This window comes from Neolamprologus brichardi, chromosome 3, assembly GCF_056152115.1.
Source record: "Neolamprologus brichardi isolate AB-2024 chromosome 3, ASM5615211v1, whole genome shotgun sequence".
In the NCBI taxonomy this organism is placed as follows: Eukaryota; Metazoa; Chordata; class Actinopteri; order Cichliformes; family Cichlidae; genus Neolamprologus; species Neolamprologus brichardi.
The window spans coordinates 20878727-20885951 of NC_142106.1; positions in this window are offsets into that span (position 1 = coordinate 20878727).

The window sequence follows — 7225 nt, forward strand, 5'->3', positions numbered from 1 at the left end:
AAACAAATTTTTGCCTCTTTTTTTAAAATTAAAACCACTTTATAGAACATCACATCAGTTACAATGTAGAATCCATGTCATTTATAGTTTACAAATGACAAAATGTTTACACAAAATCATGACAGTGTTTTTTGTAGAGATGGCCCGATACCAGTTTTTTATGTCCGATACCGATATCATAAATTTGGATATCTGCCGATTCCGATATGAATCCGATATAGTGTGTTTTTTAATCAATAAAACTTTTTTTTAATATCTTGCTGCATTTTGTATAAGTTCATACTCAAGTTAAATAAACAACAACACTAAAGCTATTCTGTTATACCTGTATGTTAAAAATACACTGCACCCAAAATATTTCATAGTTCAGCAATACTGATCAATCTAATTAACTTAAACCTACTCAATCCTTACTATCCTGGTATTTTAAAGCAGAAATATTAAGCAACCTAACTAATAGGGTTGCAAACTCCCAGCAAAAAAAAAAAAAGGGAACGACCCCCCAACCTCCACCTCATGATTCTTAATCGACAAAATCAACTTTAATTTGAAAAAGTGTGGGAAAAAATGCACAGAAATCCATTATTTTTCAAGAATAATTAAATAGATTCAACATATTTCTTCGACAGAATTGCAGACTGCACAGATGGTATCTTCCCAAAGGAAAACGTACTACAGCTTACTAGGGTATATTAGACTTAACAGTTACTATATACAGTAATGGACTTCTATATATTTTACATCAGATTAAAACTTTGGGTGTAAGATTCAGATAATTATTTATTAAAAGCTCGACATTTTAAATGAGAATAAGAAAGAAAAGTATGTCTTTGTGCCCCCTTTTCCCTGTTCATGCCCTATCGGCCCCCCTGGCTAAACTTTGCTAGATCCGCCCCTGCACAGTTACCAGCCGTCAGCTACGTAGAAAAGGATCCTGGTGTAGAAAGTAATATTAAATAAATTATAACAACAGCTTATCAAGCTTAAACGTGCTGCTGTTGTTCAGCTGCTGGTTTCCTCTTTCTGGCGCAAAGTGGGCTAAAAACAAAGAAGAGAGACGGACTCGCGACAGAAAAGCCGATCAGCTGATCATTGATCAGTTTCACGATTGAAGAAACAGCAAGAAGAGGCAGTCGCTCCATATATCGGTTGTTAAGCTTAACGCGGGAATGCTTTACAAACATTCAGAGATGAACTTACACACTTGCTTTACTTCTCTCTGGGGTAACTTCCTCGGAGATAAAATGCTGGTTTGGTAGGGAGGCTACAAATACACACAGCCGCACTATCACTGAGCATACTGCTCCGACGTGCTACGGTTATGAGCCGAGTTACGCCATGTCGCAAGTTTTGTGAGGTGCTTTTTTGATATTTAATGGATCGGATTACATTTTTTTTTATTTCTCTCCAATATCCGATCCAGTAATTTACGTCAGTATCGGTCCATCTCTAGTTTTTTGCGGCTGAGCCCCAATTTGGAGCTTAAGGTACGATCTGATATGAGGCGGACAACAGACCGGTCTAAAAGATTTAAAGGTAGGCACAAGCCTGTTCGAAGCAAATTAGTGCATATTGATGAATTCTAAATTATTTGTCCGCCGAGTTGATGATCGTCACTGTTAAATTGGCTCAGTAGTGGTGAAATTAAACTAAATTATAAAATCTGTTAAGTAGATTTCAGATGACATGTCCATGATAATTTTGGGTAATCTGGGATAAATAAAAGTAAAGTTTGGGGATATTTGACAAAATTCATTGTGATTAATCCTGGGGTGAAGTTCAAAGTTGTTGTGACGTATGTTTGAAGTTGGTGTGTTATGTGAGTGTGTGTTACGTCACTAAAAAAAAAGAAGAGAGAGATTAGGTTAGGATATTTGGTTAAGGGATTTATCCCTGCATTGATTAGTAGAGTTGGACTCGGGCACCAGATAATTTAACTGTGGAATCCCCACAGTGGTGCTTTTAAATGTATTTAATACTTTAGGACGGAAGTTGGACTTCTAGGGGTGCAAAATGTTCTGAGTGTTATGACTCCATCTTTTGGTGGATGCGCAGCAATTTCCTCCGGCGAGAGGCTTACTTCGGGTGATACCCGCGACAGGTAGGAACAGTCGTTAATAATCAGTGGTCAAGCACCACTTTTCTTGCACCGTTTGACCCACAGAGTTGGAATCGGGTGGTCCCGTTTGAACGTGATTGACAGGTAAACCTTAAGTAAAGCTTCAGGCGCAGACGGGATTTGGAAGCGCCTAGGAGTGGGGTTTCCGGCCAACCCACGGGGACCACTTATAAATTAATTAGGGCAAAGAAATTTGACCACTATCGGTGAGGGCGTACCCGAAGAGGGTTGATTGACCAGCAAGGTTAGACCTGGGCTTAGAGGCTTAGAGGCTAGTCGAAAAGTTAGGTGTACCAGTACTAAGGTTTTGAAGATGAAGTGAAGATGTGATATGGTAATGGAAATAATTTATCTTGGCAGTCAGTGGCAGTTTTTGTTATATATATATATATAAATGTGTGAATGTATAAATGAAGTGTAAAATAGTTATTTGGATGAATGATTAAAGGTGCACATTGTTTTGAGAGAACAGGGTGTGGTGTGTGTGTGTGTGTGTGTGTGTGTGTGTGTGTGTGTGTGTGTGTGTGTGTGTGTGTGTAAGACAATTAGCTTTTAAGGAAGTTCAGGGAAGTGTGCAAAAATGCTGATCAAAGTATTGTGTGAATGATGCTACAAAACTGAGCTAAAGAATGGTGATCTGTGTGGTGATCTGAGGTCTGAAAGAGCTCTGCTGATGCTGATGTGAATGCTTGCAAATGCAAAGAGCTTAGTATATTTAAGTGTGTGTGTGCGTGTACTGAGGGTGCATTCTTTTTATATCAACACTTAGCAGAGTTACAGAGGGTTTATAGTCTGTAAATACAAAATCTGTAGAAACAGATGAAAATCCAGTGAAGAGTGTGTGAGTGGCTGTGGGAGTGTGTGTCTGGCAGGAAGTGAAGCAGGAAGTGAACCAGCAAGTCTGAATATAGCTTGTGAGCTTGTGACGTTGCAACATGAAAACAGAGGAATTAGAGATTGAATGTATTAAGACATAGTAATGAAAATGACATTAGTTAAATGTTTCAGTGTGTCAATACATTATTCCTGAACACAAGTTTGGAGGTCCGGAGGAAGTATACCCGAGAGGAGAATTGCTGAGGGTTTTTAGAGAAATAATATGACTAACCTTTTTCTTTTAATTTCCTAAGATGTGGTGAAGCATTTTCAGTTTCAGTAGCTGGTCTCTAGCTTATTTGACACATAAAATGTGTCAAGAAGGGGGGACTTTGGGTTTAATTTGAAATAAGGGGCTTTATGACCATTTTATGACTTTCTGGGCGTTTGATAATTTAGATACGGTAAAACTTAGGCAGAAATTGTTACTTTCATGTTTAAGCCAAAGGATTAAAATAAACTGAATCCTGTTTAGAAGTTAAAATGCCGGTGTTCATAAGAAGCTGAATACCAAACTTAAGGGGAAACTTGGCTTAATAAAACATAGGCTTTGGTGAAAGGAGGGAAGATGTTAGGATTGAAAATGTTTGTTTTCTCTTTGATCTTTAAGTAGAATAGGCGGTTATAATGATTTTCTTAAATGAAGAGATGATCTATTGTGAAAGGTAACAGTGTGTAGTAAAAGGTCAATGTAAAAATGCTTGCAAAGACAGATAACAGGAAATTAAGACACAGTTTGCTTGGAAACTTTGCACTTGCAGAGCAACAGAGGGTGTCAAAGGTTGTTAAAAGTGCCGTTTACCTAAATAAATAAAATTGAAGATTATATATGTATACGCACATTGCAATCGTGCTCATAGGAGTTGTCACTCGTTCATGAAGGTCAAAAACTTCATTCAGCGTGACTGACTGAACTGATATATTTTAGGGATGACCTAGAGTGCCGATGGGTAAATGCCAACACGCTTACACGCATAATTAGGCTAATCCTTTTGATTAGAGTCCCGAACATGATAGGTTGACCAAGTTTGAAGAATTAAGAGAACAATTGATGGAAATAATAGGTTATGGAGGCGTAGCACGGAAAGGTGTTTTGTTTATCCTTTACAGGAGTTCGGGACCACAGCGACCACAGGGGTTGGCGAGAATCCAGGAAGCCCCAGACCGAATGGAACCAACCAGAGAAAGGGGGACCCCAAAAAGAAGCACAGAGCACAGAGAACCACAGTTCCAGAAAATGTGCTGTTTAGGAGACTAAAAGCTTGTTAGACACAGGTTAAATGTGAGCATAAAAGTAATGAAGAGTAATGAGAGGGACTTTAGTAATAGTTTGCAGGATTTCTATGTTATGTAAATTGCCCAAAAATAATGTTAAGGCCAGACATATGTTACACCTAGAGGGGGTGAAAAAACCAGGAGTAAATTTAAAATTTTAACTCTATAGAGGCCATTTCCAAAAAATGACAAAAGTAATGTAGACCCTTTTACCTGTGTGTCCATGTGTTGGGTCTGCGCTTCCACATGTGTTGGGTCCCGCTAGTTTAGAGACTTATTCTCGTTAATAACAAAAACAAGACAAACATGTTTTACTTGCTAGCAAGACAGGTTCATGTTGATCCCTGACCATTATATGTCAGGGCTCTAGACTAACTTTTTGCCATGGGCGTACCGGTACGCCTCACTTTAAAAAGTGAGGCGTACCGGCACAAAAGTTAGGCGCACACAGATTTTATAATAATTTATATAATATAATGTGTTTTTCTGGATACACTGTGCTTTTTCAGCATTCAAAGATTGATGACACCGTGTCAGAGCACTGGCTATGAATTTCAGAAGGATCAGGCCTTAACTTAACAGAAAAGTTAGCAATAGTTATTTTCCTATTACAGCTACATCCACTTCTGTCGTGCTTAGGCTGCTCACTAGGGCTGGGTATCATCACTGATTTCTATAATCCATTCGATTCCGGTTTTCAAAGTCCTGATTCGATTCAACTTAGCCTCAGACAGTCAGAAATATTATAATTCTGATCATTTATCAGTACTGACTTCATCAGAATTGTGAACATCACAGCAGATGCCTTTGTGCGAAAATAACTGAGAATAAAACACAGAAAAACATGAAGGAGATTTTCCTGGTCTGGCTTTTTATAGCAGATAACCTTAAAAATATTCTACAATGTTCTGCATATAAAGTTTAAATTTCTTCAGTATTGAACAACAGAAAAAATAGGCTTTCTTGTCTGAGGTTATTTAAGTGAAAAAAAGAAAAGAAAAAGACGACAGCGCTGTAAACAACGGTAGACTGGTGGGTAATACGCGAATGAATAATACAGAAAACAGAGATTGGAGACAGGAAACTGTTCCTGAAGTACAGAGAGAGATAGAGAGAGAGCTAGCTGTGCATGAAGTGTGATTTTAATAGTCGTGGAAGCAAAACAGCAAAATTCATGACGACATTGATCAAACGTGAAACTCAGTTTGCTGCTTCTTTAGCTGCTGGCTCGGTGAATTTTGGTTGGAGAGAAACAAAACCTGCAGCTCAGAATCAGCGTAAAAAGACGTAATCACAGCACGGACTGGACGCATCAGAATCGCTAAGCTCTGACAGCGTGTCCATCTACGGGCCGTCGGGTGAGAAAGCCGAGAAAGACAAAGTTGATTCTGATGCGTCGGGTCTGTGTTTACGTCTTTGTGTGGAATCCGTGTATCTGCTCTCATTTGCTGTTTGGTTGTTGTTGAAATGGTTTGTGAGCTTTAATCTGAGAATCTGGCGTTTCTGGCAAAACACAATTATATTTAAAAGTCGATTCAGGATTTAATGAATTGATATCGCTTTAACCAAGCTACTCACCTCCCACTTCCACCTGCACTTTCAACTGGACCACGGCCAATCAGAGAGGCCCCGCCCCTGACTATCTCTGATTGGTTTAGTCCACGATAGGGGCATAATGTGTGTCTGTTGTTGACCACAGGAAAGGGGCATAATGTGTGTCTGTTGTTGACCACAGGAAAGGTTGCAGATTTGTTTTTGTTTTTTTGCTACCCGAACAGTTGGTCGCACAGGTGCAACCAAATATTTTTTTTTAGTCGCACCACTGAAAAATTTGGTCGCATTTGCGACCAAATTGGTCGCACTCTAGAGCCCTGTATGTACTTGTGTAGTTTCTAAATGAGGCTTTACATTTTAGAAGCTGAGAAGTTCAGTGGTCCATTGATGTGTGAAAATAATATTGCAATGATTCAAAATGTACTTACATTTATGGGCATTTTTTATGATTATGTAATCGTGCTACTAACAATCAATTATAGTATTAAGAGTAAAATCATTTAAAGCCATTTTTAGATGAAAGGTTTCTACTTGATAACTACTTGAACTGCTTTGTTTGAATTTCAGAAGATTTGGCAGGAATTTTCCTTTTAGGCTTTTCAATTTTACAATCCAGACTTTGGAGGAGAACAAATAAAATCTAAAAGTGAGCTGTAGTGAGTATTGATTTCTTCTCTCAGTACATAAGATAACCAGTCCCAGTTCAAATCTGTTGCCAGAAGACTCATTAAAATCATGGTAGATAGTTACTCTGTATCTGATGCTTTTAAAAAAACCTAGTTTAGAATAAAGGTTTCTGATGTTTCGATGAAGATTACCTGGACCAGATCTGAAAACCAGTTAAAAACAGAACATTGATGAGAGCAAACAACAGGGGCATGATATCAGCAAACATTATGGTTTAAAATAAAAATAATAAAACTCCAGTAAAATTTAGGCAGATATTTCTGCTTTTTACTCGTCTGCAACACATCCACCATGTTTCAAATATTCCTGCTGTTTTTGCGCTAATTTTAGTTTCTGCTCGCAGGAAGTTCATGTTGAGCTCAGTGAGTCCGATCTGAATTCATATGTGAGAAAATGATTACACACAAATGAACCTGAAGCAAACATTAAAATGAGCAGAGAGACTGAAAGAAAAGAAAAGATCGCAGCTTTATATATTTGTGATAATGATGTGAAAGAAAAATGTTCAAAGAACAATATTAGTAATATAGTTAATTATGTTACTGTCTCTGCTTCTAAACACTGCTGCTCTTCCTTATTTAATGACATACAGCAGGAGAATGATGGAGGACCTGTGATAAATATTGTATCAATAATAAGGTTAAGCAAGTGTCTTTCAACATGTCGCAGATTTGTTGTACGGACCTGTTCACACTGTCTCTATAAGTTTTATAA